The 16,890-nt window shown below is 36.8% G+C and overlaps 1 long non-coding RNA gene across 1 annotated transcript; it reads left to right on the top strand.

The window, feature by feature from the left end:
* Window positions 1-8,503: 8,503 nt before the first annotated feature.
* Window positions 8,504-8,934, top strand: LOC141391872 (uncharacterized). The gene is made up of 2 exons (XR_012409733.1): window positions 8,504-8,563; window positions 8,665-8,934. It is a non-coding gene; the product is annotated as an uncharacterized lncRNA (long non-coding RNA).
* Window positions 8,935-16,890: the final 7,956 nt, after the last annotated feature.

Genomic DNA, 16,890 nt, shown 5'->3' with positions numbered 1-16,890 from the left:
TTTAGAAAAACTGGAAGTGGTTTTTCGCAAAGTTTTAAAAACGACACAAATAGTATAAGCTTCTGGTTCTGGAAAAAACTAATATTACAAAATATACCTTTGAAACCTCCCACTCCTACCTACAAGACGAAAAATTAATTATGTATATATGGATAAAAAATCAAAAACTCTTGCCTCCCAGTTTTACCCAAAGCTATGAACATTTTGGCTTAAGAAGACTCCAAGATGCCTTCTGTCTATAAAGGACACAAAAAATCTTAGTTTGTACAAAAGAGCTCAACAGGGGTCTTATTGGCTATAAAAGGGCTCAAAAGCTCATCGACTGTTCAAAAGGATATCTGAAGGACATAGAAGACCTAAAGACATACTCTGTCGATCACAAACTTCATTAGGTCTTTTGTTGTGTATAGAAGAGCTCCAAAGTCTTCAGGAGATTTTCTGTATCTAAAATACTATAAGAGGTCTCTTGTTATACCCTACATCACTTCGTGGGGAGGGTATTATAAGATGGTTTTGCCCAAAATGTTTGTAACGCATCGAAATAATGGTCGTAGACCCATACTTACCCAGCAAAATTTGAAGGAAGGTGTTCCATGCGATGACGTGATTTCATGGCATCTTTTGCATTTGTGCAAACGAAGTCCTGAAAGATCCGATCTTTTCATTAGCATTTGAACCAATGCAAAGGAAGTCGTGAAAGATCCGATCTTTTCATCAGCATTTGAACCCATTCCATCGATCCAATAGAGATGAATTTTGTGTTTTTGTTTATACACATATTTCTAAATATATACGAATAATTATTTACAATGGGCTTGATGCTGTCGGAGACTCGAAATCACAACCAACGTTGTTAAAACTCTCGTCGTAATGATAATGTCATTGCAAATGGTTGGTGAAAATGACATGCCAAAGCATTGGTTGAAATGACAGGTCAAAGCATTGGTGTAAATGACATGCTTTGGATCCAAAAATGAATATCATCTTTTGGAGTCCACGCTCATATAAAATTCATCGATGAAGATGATACAAACATGACATGCCATAATACTTGCACCCATGATTGAATGGCATCTTTGGCATCGAACATTTTGCTGGGTATATATACCAAAATTAATGCCTCGACGAGCAGAGTCGTTCTGGGTATGTGTGTCCGTCCATCTGTCCATCTAAACCTTGTAATCACGCCCCAGGTCGCAATTTTGATCGGATCGTCACCAAATTTTGGGTTTGATGAGGGTCCCGGAGGGGAAGAAGCCTATTGATTTTGATGATGGGCGGATAATATTTAGGGGTCGGAATGGACAAAAAACTTATTTGGAGAAAAAGTCAAAGGTTTTTTTTCCAAAGCAAATATCTCAGCTTCCATAAGGAAGCAAATATCTCAGCTTCCAAAAGCGATGAAAGTAGAAAATATAAACTTTCTAAAGTAGAAAATTCAACTTTCTTTTCTATTTTAGTTATAATGACGAATATCACAGCTTTAGCGAACACGTCAACGTATTATTCAAAAGCACATATCCCAGCCTCTATAAGGAGTATACAGAAAGCAAAACCTGACTATGAAAGTAAAAAATATCACCTTTCTAATGAAGTAAAGTAGGTGGTCAAACAACGAATATATCACAATAGTCGCTAATGAAATCCCACAAAAAACTTATTTGGAGAAAAAGTCAAAGGTTTTTTCCCAAAGCAAATATCTCAGCTTCCATAAGGAAGCAAATATCTCAGCTTCCAAAAGCGATGAAAGTAGAAAATATCAACTTTCTAAAGTAGAAAATTCAACTTTCTTTTCGATTTTAGTTATAATGACGAATATCACAGCTTTAGCGAACAAGTCAACGTATAATTCAAAAGCACATATCCCAGCCTCTATAAGGAGTATACCGAAAGCAAAACCTGACTATGAAAGTAAAAAATATCACCTTTCTAATGAAGTAAAGTAGGTGGTCAAACAACGAATATATCACAATAGTCGCTAATGAAATCCAACTTTCATTTTTGCGATTTTAATTATAATGACGAATATCCCAGCTTTGGTTAAGGACCTTCCAAAGCAAAGCCTGACTATGAAAGTAGAATATCCCATCTTTGCAATGATGCAAAGTAGGTTGGCGTAGGTGGCCAAATAACTGAGATATCGCAATTGTCGGTAAAACATCCCATTTTTCCATTTTTTTTAAATCACGCTACAGGTCTGAATTTTGATCGGATCATCATGAAATATTTGGGTTGATGGGGGTCTCACAGAAAATGAAGCCAATTGATGTTGGTGATGGTCGGGTAATATTCAGGGGCCGGAATAGGCAAAAAACTTATGTGGAGAACATTCAATGTTTTATTCAAATGCGAATATCCCAGCTTCTAGTAGGCGTATTCCAAAAGGAAAGCCCGTCAATGAGGAAAATGTCACCTCTATTATGATGCAAAATAGGTTGGCGCACATCCCACTTTCCGGTTTTTATACCCTCAGCATTTATGCTAACGAGGGTGTATACACTTTCGTACGGGCAAAATGTGCCTCATCGAAATAATGGTTTTAGACCCCAATTATGTTTGAACGAAATGTGTTTCAGACAATTTGGAGTCGATTTAGCAATGTCCGTCCGTCTGTCTGTCTGGCTGGTGCGCACGATAACTCTCGAACGGATGAACCGATTTGGTCTTTCACAATATTTTGTCCAAACTTAGTTTAAGTTCGAAGATAAGCCATATCGGTTCCTCCCCCACAAAAGTTCAAAAATGTTCTATAACTCGTTGCACATCGTGAAATTTCTACCAAACTTAGATGAAGTTCCAATATGGACTCAATCGGTCCACGACTTCGGGTACCTCCCACACAAAATTTCGGAAAAGTTCAGTTTAGGACCTGCTCTCGAATCGTTTTGATTTTTGTTGTAGCATCTTGTATTCACGGCCCCCGCCCATGCGGCGGTACAAGTTTCATCACTATTACTTCCTGAGAAAATTGCCTGAAAGTTTCAAAAAAACCCCTATGACACCGTGTGTAGTGGTTAGAGCGCAATTCGATCCAAAATTTGGCCTTCATAATATTTTGTCCAAACTTAATTTAAGTTGGAAGATAAGCCATATCGGTTCACTCCTTCAGGTACCTCCACCAGAAAAGTTCAAAAATGTTCGGAAAAATTGTGAGCACGATAACTCTTGGTCCATACTTTACGCATCCTAATATATCTACCAGATATAGATCAGGTTTGAATATGGACAATATTTGCTCATTCCTTCGGGTATCTACCACACAAAAATTTCGGATAAGTTCACTCTAAGACCTGCTCTTGACTAACTTTGATTTCTGTTGAAGCAGCATGCACTCGCTGTCTCAATTACAACGGCAAAAGTTTTTTCAGTGGCAAGTCCATACTTCTTGGGAAAACAGCCCGAAAGTTGTAAAAAACCCCTATGGCACCATATGTAGTAGTTGGAGAGCACAATAACTCTCGAACTGATAGACCGATTTGGTCCAAAATTTGGATTTTGTCATATTTTGTCCAAACTTAGTTTACATTCTAAAATGGCCCATATCGGTCCCTTCAACATTTGTGTCCAAGTGCAGTATAGGGTCTGTTCGGAGATCTTTTTGAAATTTATACCGATGATGTACAGTCATATTATGTTTTCCGTGGACAAGTCCATGCTTCCTGGCATACTGGTCCAACAGGTGTACGATAACCCACTGAACTGACTAGTGGGCGCGATATCTATCGAAAACATATGACTCTCAAAATAAGATCCACTTCCGTAATGCACTATGTCGGTCCATTCCCTACTCCGCAAAACTTTTGAACATTAATCCTAATCCACATTTTTGTCGGCAAGTTCAAATGTCCAAAAAGTGCCACAAAATTCTGAAAAGACCCTAAATACATTCGATCTATCCGTAGATAAAAGTACCAATTCACATAGGCTAAGGGTATATCTCTGTCGGCAAAGCCGACTGATACTTTTTTACTTGTTTTATTTGAATTCAATTCAGATATGTTCCCAATTGCTTTACCAAAATTGGTGAAATTATTGTGATGTTAAAAAAGTCTCTGGGATATCTCAATTTCCAATTTATGCACCTTTATTTCCATGCCAGATATTTCTCCTCCTGTTGGACATATCCCAAGGAGAGAGCTTGATAATCAAACTAAACCATCTGAGCTTTAAATTAATACAAAATGTGGCATTCATGGAGTTTTTACTTTAATGACAAATGCTTCTGCTTCTATTTATTGTATTAACGATTAATCAAGAGGACCAGCGATCAGTACTAAGTAAATGTCGGCAGAAGTCAAATATAAAATTAAATAGTAATTGTATTGGTTCAGTTCGCCTTAAGTCATTTGGTACAAAAGCCAGATAGGTGAAAACTTTAGTATCTCCCTAAAAAAATGTTTACGAGTGAAAAGCTTATGCACAGGGGTAGTGGTGTAGGGTATCACATAGCCGGCCACGTCCCGACTATAGCCTTTTCTCACTTGTTGTGTACAGAAGAGGTCTCTGGTTGTCAAAAAGTAGTCTTCTTCAGTGGACAGGAGGGCTATGGCTTTTTTATACCCTCCATACTATGGTATATTGAGTTTGTCATTCCGTTTGTAACACATCGAACTAATCATTTGCGACCCTATTAAGTATATATATTCTTGATCAGGATAAAATTCTAAGACTATCTAGCCATGTCCGTCTGTTGTAATCACTCTAGCGTCCGCAATAATTGAGAGTGCTGAAATTTTGCACCCGAGGGTCTTTTTTCCATAGGCAGGTCAAGTTCGAAGATGGGCTATATCGGCCCACTCTTTGGTATAGCCCCCATATAACGGTACCTCCGGATTTGAGGTATTTTGACGTTCTTCGCCACATTTGCTGACCGAATTAGCTATAATTTGGCACTTATGGTTCCTAGTGATCAACAAACTTATATCCCAAAGGATATGGGCATAGGTCCATGTTTTGGTATAGTTCCCATATAACGGTACCTCCCGATTTTCGGTATTTTGAGAATTTTAGCCACAATTTTTAACCGAACTATCTGCAAATTGACATTTGAGGTTCACAGTGGTCAAGAAATATCTCCACCAAACATCGTCAACATAGGTCCATATTTTGGTATAGCCCCCATATAACGGTATCTCCCGATTTTCGGTATTTTGAGAATTTTAGCTACAATTTTGTCTACTCAAAAATAATCGACAATATAGGTCCATGTTTCGGTATATCCCCCAATATAACTGTACCCCCGATTTTCGGGAATTTGAAGTGGTCACGAAATTTCTTCAATAAAATTCTTCAACATGGGTCAATTTTTGAGGGTCTACATTGTTTTGATGAAGCTACCCTCAATTTGACTCTTGAAGTTCCCTGCAGCTATACAACTTTGTCCTTCGGGGTTTTTAATATACACACACCAAGGGCTTTCATTTCCAAAAGGAATTATCTCTGCCCCAACATTTGTGTTCACAGTGTAATTTAAGCAATAGTGGGAGGCAGTAGGAGTCTATCCATTGTCGAAAAGTTGTTACACCTAAAACTGTGAAAGGACCCTAATTATTCCATTTTTTCCATTTCCATTTTTTTTAATTAAGACTATTTTATAGTGGAGGGTATAAAAAGTTCGGCCTGGAACTTAACGACTTTTTACTTGTTATAGTCTGCCAAAGTCCGTAAGGGGATTTTTTCTAGAGAATATTTCAAGAGTTCTTTCGTTGTGTACAGAATAGCTTAAGGAGTCTTCTGATGACTGGAGGAGGTCTTATATTGACTATAGGAGAATGTATGATGTCTCCAGTTGATTGTAAGAGACATCAAAATGTCTTCTGTTGTCTGCAGAAGAACACAATAGGACTTATGCTGGCTATAGAAAACCTTAAGAGGTCTACTGTTGTGTGCAGAGACCTCGGGAGGTCTTCTCTTGTCAGTAGAAGATCCAGGTCCTATCTTGTTTACAGCAGTTCTTCTGTCTATAAAAGACTTCAACGGCTGTAGAAGTCCTTAAGAGGGTCTTTGTTGACTGTAGGAGACCTCTGGAGGTCTTCTGGTGAATCAAAAGACATTCTGTTAAGAAGTGTTCTGTTGTCTACAGAGACCTAAGTAGGTCTCATCTTCTCTGTAGAAGCACCAGAAGATCTGAAGAGATCTTCCGTCTACGGGAGGAGACCTCAGGAGGTCTTCTATTAGATATGGGCGACCTCAGGTGGTCTTCTGCTGACTACAGGAAACCTCAAGAGATCTTTTGTTGCCAGTAAAATACCTCAAAAGATCTTCAGTTGCCTATAGAAGACCTCCAAAGATCTTCTGTTGTGTGTAGAAGAACTCAATGCGCCTTCTGCTTTCTATAGAAAACATAAGGAAGCATTTTGTTGTCTGTAGAGAATTCTGAAGTTTGCTGCTGTCTTTAGGATGCATCAGGAGGTATTCTGTTGTTAGTAGATAACTTCAAGAAATCTTCTCCTGTCTTTAGAAAACCCAAGAGGTCTTCTCTTGTCTACAGAAGAAACAAAGAGATCGTCCGTCTATAGAAGACCACAACGGCTTTTCTGTGGTAAGTAAAAGAAATCAAGAGTACTTCAGTTGTCTATAAAAATCACAACAGATCTTCGTCTGGTACAGGAGAATTCAGGAGGTATTCTGCTGTCTATAGGAGACTTGATGGGGCCTTCCTCAATATGTCTTCTGCGGTTTATAGAAAAACTCAAGAGTTTTTCCAAGGTCCCTCAAGGGATTTTCTGTTGCCTGTAGCAGACTCCAAGGCTTCTTCTCCTGTCTATAGAAGCCCTAAAAAGCCTTCTTTTGTCTGTAGAAGAACACAAGGGGCCTTCGGTCTATGGAACTACGAAAGGAATTTTGTTATATATAGAAGACTTTCAAGAGGTCTTCTATTCACAAAAGTAGTCCTTCTGTTGCTTGTAGTAGACTTCAAAACTTCTTCTGTTGTCTACAGAAGATTTTAACAGGTTTTCCGTTTTCCATAGGAGACTACAACAAGTCATTGTGTAGAGAAGATCACAAAGACCTTTCATAGAAAATCTCAATATATTTTCTGTTATCTTTAGAAGACTTCCAAAGCACTTATGTTGTATAACGAAACTCTCAATAACTCTTCAGCTTTCTATATGATCACAAGAGATATTCTGTTATCTAAAGAATTCCACAAGAAGCTTTCTGTCTGCTGACAATAGAAGACCTGAAGAGGTCTTCTTCCTATAAAATACATGTCGAGAAAAGGTCTCAAGAGGGTATCTCTTGTCGTTAAATAACCTTCTGTTGCATAAAATACCTCTGTCTATAGAAGACTTCAAGAAATCATTTGGTATAGTAAGGGTCTACTGTTGTCTGGAGAGGGCCAAAAAAGTCCAGAGAAGATCTCAAGAGGTCTTTTGTCTGTAGAAGATCTCAAGGGGGCTACTGTCTATAAAAGCTATCAAGAATTATTACGCCGTAAAAGCCCTCCAATAGATCTTCCGTTATCTACAGAGGACCTTCAAAGGTTTTCTCTTGTCTATACTCGTAGAAGACCTTAAAGATTCGTATCTTCCCTATAGCTGTCATCAAGAGATTTTCTGTTGTCTATAGAAGACCTCTGGTGATATTGGGTTGTCTTTTAAATAACTCAATATGTTTGTTGTCTATAGGAGATCTCCATGGGACTTCTGCCTAGAGAATATCTCACTTGGTCTCCTGTACATGAAATAGCTCAAGAGGTGTTTTTTATGTAAAGAAGACTTCAGGAGCTATTTAGAAGCTTGACATTGTCTAGGCAAACCGTATTTGGTTCTCTAGCGTTCATAGAGCTTTTATTTTCGGTTCCTCACTAATCTGTATAACAGCAGTTTCCAGCAGACATAGGTCTAAACTGCGCTTTTGATAAGTCATTATGTCATCCTAGGTTTCTAACCCTATTCAGAACGTATAGTCCTTCATCCAGTTGACCAACATCTGTGAGCTTTGTTTACTCTTTCCTGGACGTGGTCCTCCATTTGAGTTTCCTATCCAAAACTGAGGAAAATTGGTTTTTCGTCAAGCCACACTTTAATTTTTGTAGATAGGTTTCCATTTTTTGGGTTAACGCTTCGACCCGTTGGTGTAGAACAGCTGTAAGCTGTAAGCCAAAGCAAGTTTGGATTCTTCTCCCTCAGATTTCTTCTCCTTAAAAGTTAGGTATTACTCTACTATTTCCACACATTTCAAATATTTGTATCCTAACTATGACACATAATCCTCAGCATAATACAGTATAAGCTATAAAAAATGGATTAAAAAATAAAAATAAATTGTATATTGAAATATTCCTTGAAAATATTATCTTTCAAATCCAGAGTATTATGTCACGAACAGTAAAAAATATACGACATCCGTTAATAATTTTCTAAAATAATTATTTTATTTTTTAAATTACTAATTCAAAATTAATTAACAAAAATCGTGACATATTGAAATTAGTTTTTTGGTCTATAATTTCGAAGTTGGTTGTAGATAATATTTAAATTTTTGTATAAAAACCCTGAAAACGGTTACCGAAAGCATACAGTTTTCTCTAAACTATTCAATAAAACAAACGTTTAAGGTAAGATTTTATACAAACTTTGGAAAATTATTTAAAACTTCAAAAAAAGATAAACCAGAAGAAAATTTCCAACCAACATTGATTTCTCATTTCTCTTTTAGATCACAATGAAAACCATCTTTGCCATTGTTGCTTTTGCTGTAATGAGCGCCATTGCTGCAGCTGAACCAGTATTGGACAAATTGCCTTTGCCTCTAGATGCTCTGGGCCTCGGTCTTGGCAAATAAACGCTTCCAAAGAAACATTGGATAATGTAGCGTAGAGATAACCGCAGAGGACCAGGACATGGATTATAATCTGAAACACGTTATGAAATACAAAGCTTTATCATACTAATTCCTCCAATAAAAAAATACATTGCAATTAAATAATGTATGTGGATTTTTTCATGGCAGATTCTATAGAATATAACATAGAAGACCACCATGGGTGGCTTCTATAGAATAGAAGAAAACTGTAGATAGGTGGCTTCTATAGAATAGAAAACAACTGTATGTAGGTGGCTTCTATTGAACAGAAGTCGAACGTAGGTGGTATCTATAGCATAGAAGTCAACGGTAATTGGCATGTATAGCATGGAATACCACGGTAGGTGGCTTCTATAGAATAGAAGACCACGGTAGGTGACTTCTATCGAATATACGCACATCCCTGATGACTTCTGTAGAATAGAAGACCATGAATGCACCCTTTCTTTCAGAAAGGGTCTTTATAAGCAACCTTTCTTTCAGAAAGGGTTTATAGAAGCACCATTTCTTTCAGAAAGGGTCTACAGAAGCACCATTTCTTTCAGAGAGGGTCTACAAAAGCACCATTTCTTTCAGAAAGGGTCTATAGAATCACCATTTCTTTCAGAAAGGGTCTACAGAACCACCATTTCTCTAAGAAAGGGTCTATAGAAGCACCATTTCTTTCAGAAAGAGTCTACAGAAGCACCATTTCTTTCAGAAAGGGTCTATAGGAGCACCCTTTCTTTCAGAAAGGGTCTATAGAAGCACCCTTTCTTTCAGAAAGTGTCTATGGAAGCACCCTTTTTTCAGAAAAGGTCTATAGAAGAACCCTTTCTTTCAGAGAGGGTATGTAGAAGCACCCTTTCTCTCAGAAAGGGTCTATAGAAGCACCCTGTTTTTCAGAAAGGGTCTATAGAAGCACCCTTTGTTTCAGGAAGGCCCTATTGAAGCACCTTTTCTTTTAGAAAGAATCTAGAAACACCCTTTGTTTCAGGAAGGCCCTATTGAAGCACCCTTTCTTTCAAAAAGGGTCTATAGAAGCATCGTTTCTTCCAGAAGGGGTCTATAGAAGCATCGTTTCTTCCAGAAAGGGTCTATAGAAGCATTGTTTCTTCCAGAAAGGGCCTATAGAAGCACCCTTTCTTTCACAAAGGGTCTTTGAGAAATTGTTTCTAGAGACACCCTTTCTTTGAGAAAGTTTGTATAGAGACACCCTTCTCTTCAGAAAGTTTCTATAGAGACACCCTTCTCTTCAGAAAGTTTCTATAGAGACACCCTTTCTTTGAGAAAGGTTGTATAGACACACCCTTCTTTTCAGAAAGTTTCTGTAGAGACCCTTTCTTTGAGAAAGGTTGTATAGAGACACCCTTCTTTTCAAAAAGTTTCTATAGAGACACCCTTTTTCCAGAAAGAGTCTACAGAAGCACCCTTTCTTTCAGAAAGTGTCTATAGAACCACCCTTTCTTTAACAAAGGGTCTATAGAAGCACCCTTTCTTTTTAGAAAGGGTATAAAGAAGCAACTTCTCTTTCAGAAAGGGTCTATAGAAGCACCCTTTCATTCAGAAAAGGTCTATAGAAGCACCCTTTCATTCAGAAAAGGTCTATAGAAGCACCCTTTCTTTCATTCAGAAAAGGTCTATAGAAGCACCCTTTCATTCAGAAAAGGTCTATAGAAGCACCCTTTCATTCAGAAAAGGTCTATAGAAGCACCCTTTCATTCAGAAAGTGTCTATAGAACCACCCTTTCATTCAGAAAGTGTCTATAGAACCACCCTTTCTTTAACAAAGGGTCTATAGAAGCACCCTTTCTTTCAGAAAGGGTCTATAGAAGCACCCTTTCTTGCAGAAAGGGTCCAAAAAGGCACCCATTCTTTGGAAAGGGTATATAGAAGCACCATTTCTTTCAGAGAGAGTCTACAGAAGCCCCCTTTCTTTTAGAAAGAGTCTATAGAAGCACCCTTTCTTTCAGAGAGGGTCTATTAATTTTTTCAGAAGTGGTCTATATAAGCATCCTTCTTTTCAGAAAGGGTATATAGAAGCACCTTTTCTTTCAGAAAGGGTCTGTAGAAGCACCCTTTTTTTCAGAATGCATCAGAACCACTATTTCTTTAAGAAGACACCCGTAGATGGTTGTCATAGTATAGAAAGCCAGTAAAGGTAACTTCTATAGAATAGGCCACCGTAGGTGGCTTCTATAGTATAGAAGGCCACGCAGGTGGCTTCTATAGAATGGAATGCCACCGTAGGTGGCTTCTATAGAATAGAAGACCAATGTTGGTGTCTTCTATAGAATAGAAGCCCAATGTTGATGTCTTCTATAGAATAGAAGACCAATGTTGGAGGCTTTTATTGCTTAGAAGACCTTAGTAAAAGACCACCGTTGGTGGCTTCTATGGCTTAGAAGACCACCGTTGGCTGACAATGTCGAGGGCAAAAAAATTGGGAAGGTCGGTCCACGTTTCTGTGTAGCCCCCATATAACGGTTCTTTTCAATTTTCGATAGTTTTTATATTTCGGCTAAACTTGTCGACCAAAAGGCCTCCGTAGGTGGATTCTATATTCATAGAAGCCAAAGTAAGTTGCCCAGTGTAGAAAAAACTTTTCTGATAAAAAATATGGAGGTAGGTCCACTTTTTGATATAGCCACCATAGGGTGGTACCGTCCGATTTTCGGTATTTGTAGTCATATTATATAACTAAAGCAGGAGATATTTGTGTATTTACCCTTATCCTGGGCTGCGAAATATTTTTGCAGTTAATTGTTGGTGTTGGTCTACGTTTTCATATACCCCCATGGAACGGTACCGCTCGATTTTCGCTATTTTGAAGGTTTTAGCCACATTATCCCTCCGAAATGGCTGAAATTTGGTTTTCAGTCTTCATATGTTTTTGTGGGTTTATTGAATACATCAACATTTTGTCTTTAAATAAGAGGAATTTCCCTAAAAAAGTTTTTTGACCGATTAATTTTAAAAAACGGCCCATTTTTTGTAAAAATCCAAATTTCGATTCTGACAGTTCACCATTTTTTGTTAAATTTATATTTTTAAAATTCCCCCTTTTAAGAGAAGATTATTAGGTAAAAAATATGCCCACAAAAATATATGATGATCGGTGCATTCGTTTTCGAGCATTAGTCGACACCGCTAAACGCTTTGTTAAACAAGTAAGAACGGCGTTAATTTCGGCCGGGCCGAACTTGTTGTATTGAAATAAAATGGAATAATTTGTTTCCTTTCGTGTATGAAGAAGATTTAATACTAAATTTCAGCAATTTCGGTAAAACAATGTGAGGCACCATTCTATGGGGGCTATTTCAAAACTTCGATCTATACCGACAAAATTCTTACGGAAACTTTTTAGGCTCAAATAAGACTAAATACCAAATTTCCTATATTTCGGTATGAGAATGTGGGTAAAACTTAAAAAATACCGAAAATCCAGAAGTACGCTTCTATGGGGATAGACGTGGACCTATACTGATAATACTCTTCTGGAATATTTTATAACTCTTGGGAGGCGAAATAACGAATTTCAGCCATTTCGGTTGGATATTGACGTCGCAATCTTCAGTATTACGAAAATCGGGAGGTACCTTTCTATGGGGCTAAATCGAAACGTGGACCTATACAGACGAATTTGTGTCAGAAATGGGGCAATATGAAAGCGTGAACCTGTACAGACATATTTCTGGCTAACAGTTTTATATCACATTGAAGACTAAATACCAAATTTCTGTCATTTTGGTGGAATATTGAAGACACAACCTTCAAAATACGAAAAATCGGTAGGTACCTTTCCCTTGGGGGCTATATGAAGGCGTGAACCTATACCGACAAATTTAAAGGGGAAGTTTGAGTACCCCTAACGAATTTTAAATACCAAATTTCAGCCATTTCTGTTAAATATTGAGGCCACAAAGTTCAAAATACCGAAAATCGGGAGGTACCGTTCTATGGGGGCTATATGAAGGCATGGACCGATACCGAAAAAGTTTTGGGGGAAAGTTTTATACCACCAACGTAGACTAAGTACCAAATTTCAGCCATTTCGGTGTGATAATGAAGCGAAAACCTTCAAAATACCGAAAATCGGGAGGTACTGTTCTATGGGAGCTATATGAAGGTGTGGACCGATACCGACAAATTTCTGGGGGAAAGTTTTATACCACTAAAGAAGACTACGTACCAAATTTCAGCCATTTTGGTAGAATAATGAAGCTAAAACCTTAAAAATACCGAAAATCGGGAGGTACCGTTCTATGGGGGCTATATCAAAACGTGGACCGATATATCCCATTTTCAATACCAACCATCTTCTGTACCAAATTTTGACCCTCTATCTTTAAAATTGCGAGCTGTATCTTGATTTCAACAGACAGACCTACGGACAGACGGACGGACGGTGGTCACTAGGGTTATTACTTTTTTACAACCTCGTATCCCTGTATGACATTGTGATGAGTTTTTACCTAAGACTGCACAAAATCTTAATTATAAAGTAATTCGATAAAAAAAGCGTCCGCACAAAAAGCTTTTAAAGTTTTTATTTTTCAGAACTTTTGAAAATGTTTTCAAGTCACTGTAAGCTGTTATTTAACTGAAAACAAGATAAAACCACATAACCAAAATGACATGACCGTTTGTTTCTCGCTAATTTTATCATTCGTGCAACAGGAAATAATTTTTTTAAAACATTTTTTTTTTTTCACTTCATAGAATTTTTTGAAAAAAAAAAAAAAAAAAAAAAATCAAAGTGGTTTGTGCGGAACCTTTTTATACCCTATACCACAATGTGGAAAAGGGTATTATAAGTTTGTTTTGGTAAAAATTCATGTAACACCGCGAAATATTCGTCGGAGACCCCCAATGTGGTATACCAATCTTCATATCTCGACGAGATAAAGCGATTTTGAGATGTGTGTCCGTCCGTCCTTCCGTCCGTCCGTCCGTCCGTCCGTCTGTCCATTATAAATTGTAAACACGCTCCAGGCCGCAATTAAGGACCGATCGTCACGAAATTTTGTATGGAGGTCAGGTTCTGATCAGAATAGATCCCTATTCTTATTGGTGATGATCGTGAAATATTTAGCGGTTGAAATGGACCAAAAACATAATATTTATCCAATTTTCTAGCGGCTCTGTAGGTCTCAATAATAGTCCGATCAACGCGTAATTTTAAATAAGGTAAGAGTATATCACAAAGGAGAAGCTTGCAATTTGAGATGGCGATCGGATAATATTTAGAGGGTTAAATGGACCAAAACTTTTGTGTGAAAATTGTGAAAATTTTTAATATACAGCTTATATCTTAATTCCTGGAAAAGACATTCCGGACAAGTGAGATATACTTGAAAGTGGAACGCTTGACCTTTCAATTGATGCCAATTATGTTGGTGTGCATGATCAGATAACAAAGTTACAGCCTAATATATCCCGTTATTTGTTTGTAGTGTAATAATAAACTCGCTAGAAGTCGCAATTATACATCAATAGTCACGAAATTTTGCACCGGGTAAAAGTATAGGTCGAAAAAGATGCCTACAATTTTGAATGATGATCTGATATTCTTTAGCGGGTGAAATGGACCATTACTTTTGTATGAAAAATATAAAAATTTTATTTTTGGTCGATATTTTAATTCCTTGAGCAAAGTAGCCTACATATGGAAAAAAACTACTGACCTTTCCTCTGATGTAAATTGCAATAAAGTGTTTGCTAGATAACGGGCCTACTGCCTAATATATAATGGGTTCTGTGTAGAGAACCACATTTTTATCCCATGCTACATATTGTCTCTCCAAAAGTTTATGTAACACCACGAAATATTCGTCTTAGACCCCTTATTTGGTATGCCAAAATTCATATCTCGACTAGATAAAGCGATTTAGGGATGTGTGTCCGTCCATAAAAAATTGTAAGCAAGCTTAAGGCCGCAATTACGGACCGATTGTAACAAATTTTTTAAGGAGGTTGGGTTCGGGCCATTTTAGAAATGATAAGTTTTTGGAGATGATCGTGAAATGTTCAGGGGATGAAATGGACCAAAAACAAAATTTTAACCAATTTTGTAGCGGCTCTGTAGGTCATAATAATAACCCGCAAAATTTTAAACAAAGTTTGAGTTTATGATGAAGAAGAAGCGTACAAACCAACGTGAAGATCAGATAATTCTTAGCGGGTTAAATGGACTGAAATTTTGTGTGAAATTGGTAAAAATTTCAATAACGTAGTGGTTGAACAACGAAAGTAGTAGTAGTACTACATAAGTGGGTTTCATTACATTTTAGTTTGTGTGAACTAAATTTTCCTTTCCTGCTACAAAAATGTCTTTGCCATGCTAGATAACTTTTTGGTTTTGGTCATATGTATTATACATTACATCTCTGATATTTGATAATTAAATTTTCACAATTATTGAAAAGAAGTTCCGTGGAGAGCGATTGTCCAGGGATAGTGGTATAGGGTATCCCATGGTCGGCTCCGTCCGACTATAGACTTTTCTTACTTGTTTTGTAATAAAATGGAATGAATGCTATTTTAGGCATTAATAGGCAAAAGTTCATTCATTATCACTACAGGAGATCATTTCTGAGAAAAAGTCACAACCCTAGTGGTCACTGAAAAAGATACATATACAACAAGTTCTTCTGCAAACTTTTGCAGCTGGCACCTTTATACAATTGAAGTACTCACTTTCCACAACTCAAACAGCAAATAATATCGATGTACACGTTTATACAAATTTTTTCCCACTATACTAATATAAAAAAAAAATTGCTTCATGTTCAATATTTACTTCCAAACAAATGTGTAGCCAATTTTATTACATCCAATGCAACCTAAAAAATCAATTTTATAATGACCGTTACTTTAAATATTCAAATATTTCAAGATAATAAATGTTGTTAATGTTGGGAGAATATGGAGAAAAATGCACATTGCCAATAATTATCGGACTTGAACCCTCATATATATACGCCTATGTCAAAATTCAAAATCCTTCTAATTGGCATATTTTCTATCGACTTCCGTCAACATATTTGTACTCCGAGGTACTTGGTTTTGACAATTTTTGGCCCCTGTTATGACACTGTGCACCGTAGACAGTCTTCAAACCTTCTATAAAATATAATTTCGCCTCAGATGGTTTTCTATAGAAGAGAAGGTCTGTATTAATTTTTTCTTTGTTAACATGAATCGAATTTGAAACGTTGCATTATTAAATCAAATTTCATTTCAAATCATTTGAAATTAAATGTGAAGTTAACAAATATATTGTCATAATAAAACATTATCAATTCTTGGAACTTAAAATAATGAATTGCCAAGTAATTCTCCCCGATAAAATTTGTTGATCTTCCCCCTTTAAATTCGTAGCACGGGCCTCACAATATTATGCCCTACACATAGTTTTATATTCAATTATTCTATGGTTCTCTGTAAATTTCCATGTCTCTATTGAAACAAAATTTCATTGGAAATGCTTTTTTTTCAAAAAATGTGCAATCAATAAGAAAAATTACGTTCATTGGACACCCCATGAATGTTTTGTCATTTTTATGTTTCATTTATTATCCAACAAATAGGAATAGCTGCTTTCAATGCAATAACACTTCAGGAAGACCCCCTGTATTCTTGTGAAGTCTTTAATCATTGCACATACTATTAAAGAATTTTAAGCACGTTCCATAACATAGAGAAGATTCTTACAAATTCCAAAGAATTCCATAGGAATATTGAGGACTTTAGAATTCATATCAGTGAATAAAGATTTAAACAATTGAACAAGCGAAATAATTGATTATCAGCTATTAATAAAAACACTGTTGCAACAAATGAGCAAACATTAAACACCCACGAAGCAACAACTGAGCGTAGGTTACCTACCACACGCCGCATTAGCAATCACATGTGAAGATTTGAAAGAAATACTCTCTAATTGAAATTAAGTTAGAATACAAGACAAGAGAGAAAGATACACATGTTTCGGCTAAGCCACTTATGCAGTGCAACAAGTACAGTTGCAGGTTTGTACAAGGATGAGTTTACCACCACCAAAAAAAACCACAAGTCTATTGGAATTAATTTTAGTAG

Source organism: Musca autumnalis, unplaced genomic scaffold (genome assembly GCF_047663935.1).
Source record: "Musca autumnalis isolate F117 unplaced genomic scaffold, ASM4766393v1 scaffold_180, whole genome shotgun sequence".
Classification (NCBI taxonomy): Eukaryota; Metazoa; Arthropoda; class Insecta; order Diptera; family Muscidae; genus Musca; species Musca autumnalis.
This window is presented reverse-complemented; position numbering and strand designations above follow the sequence as displayed.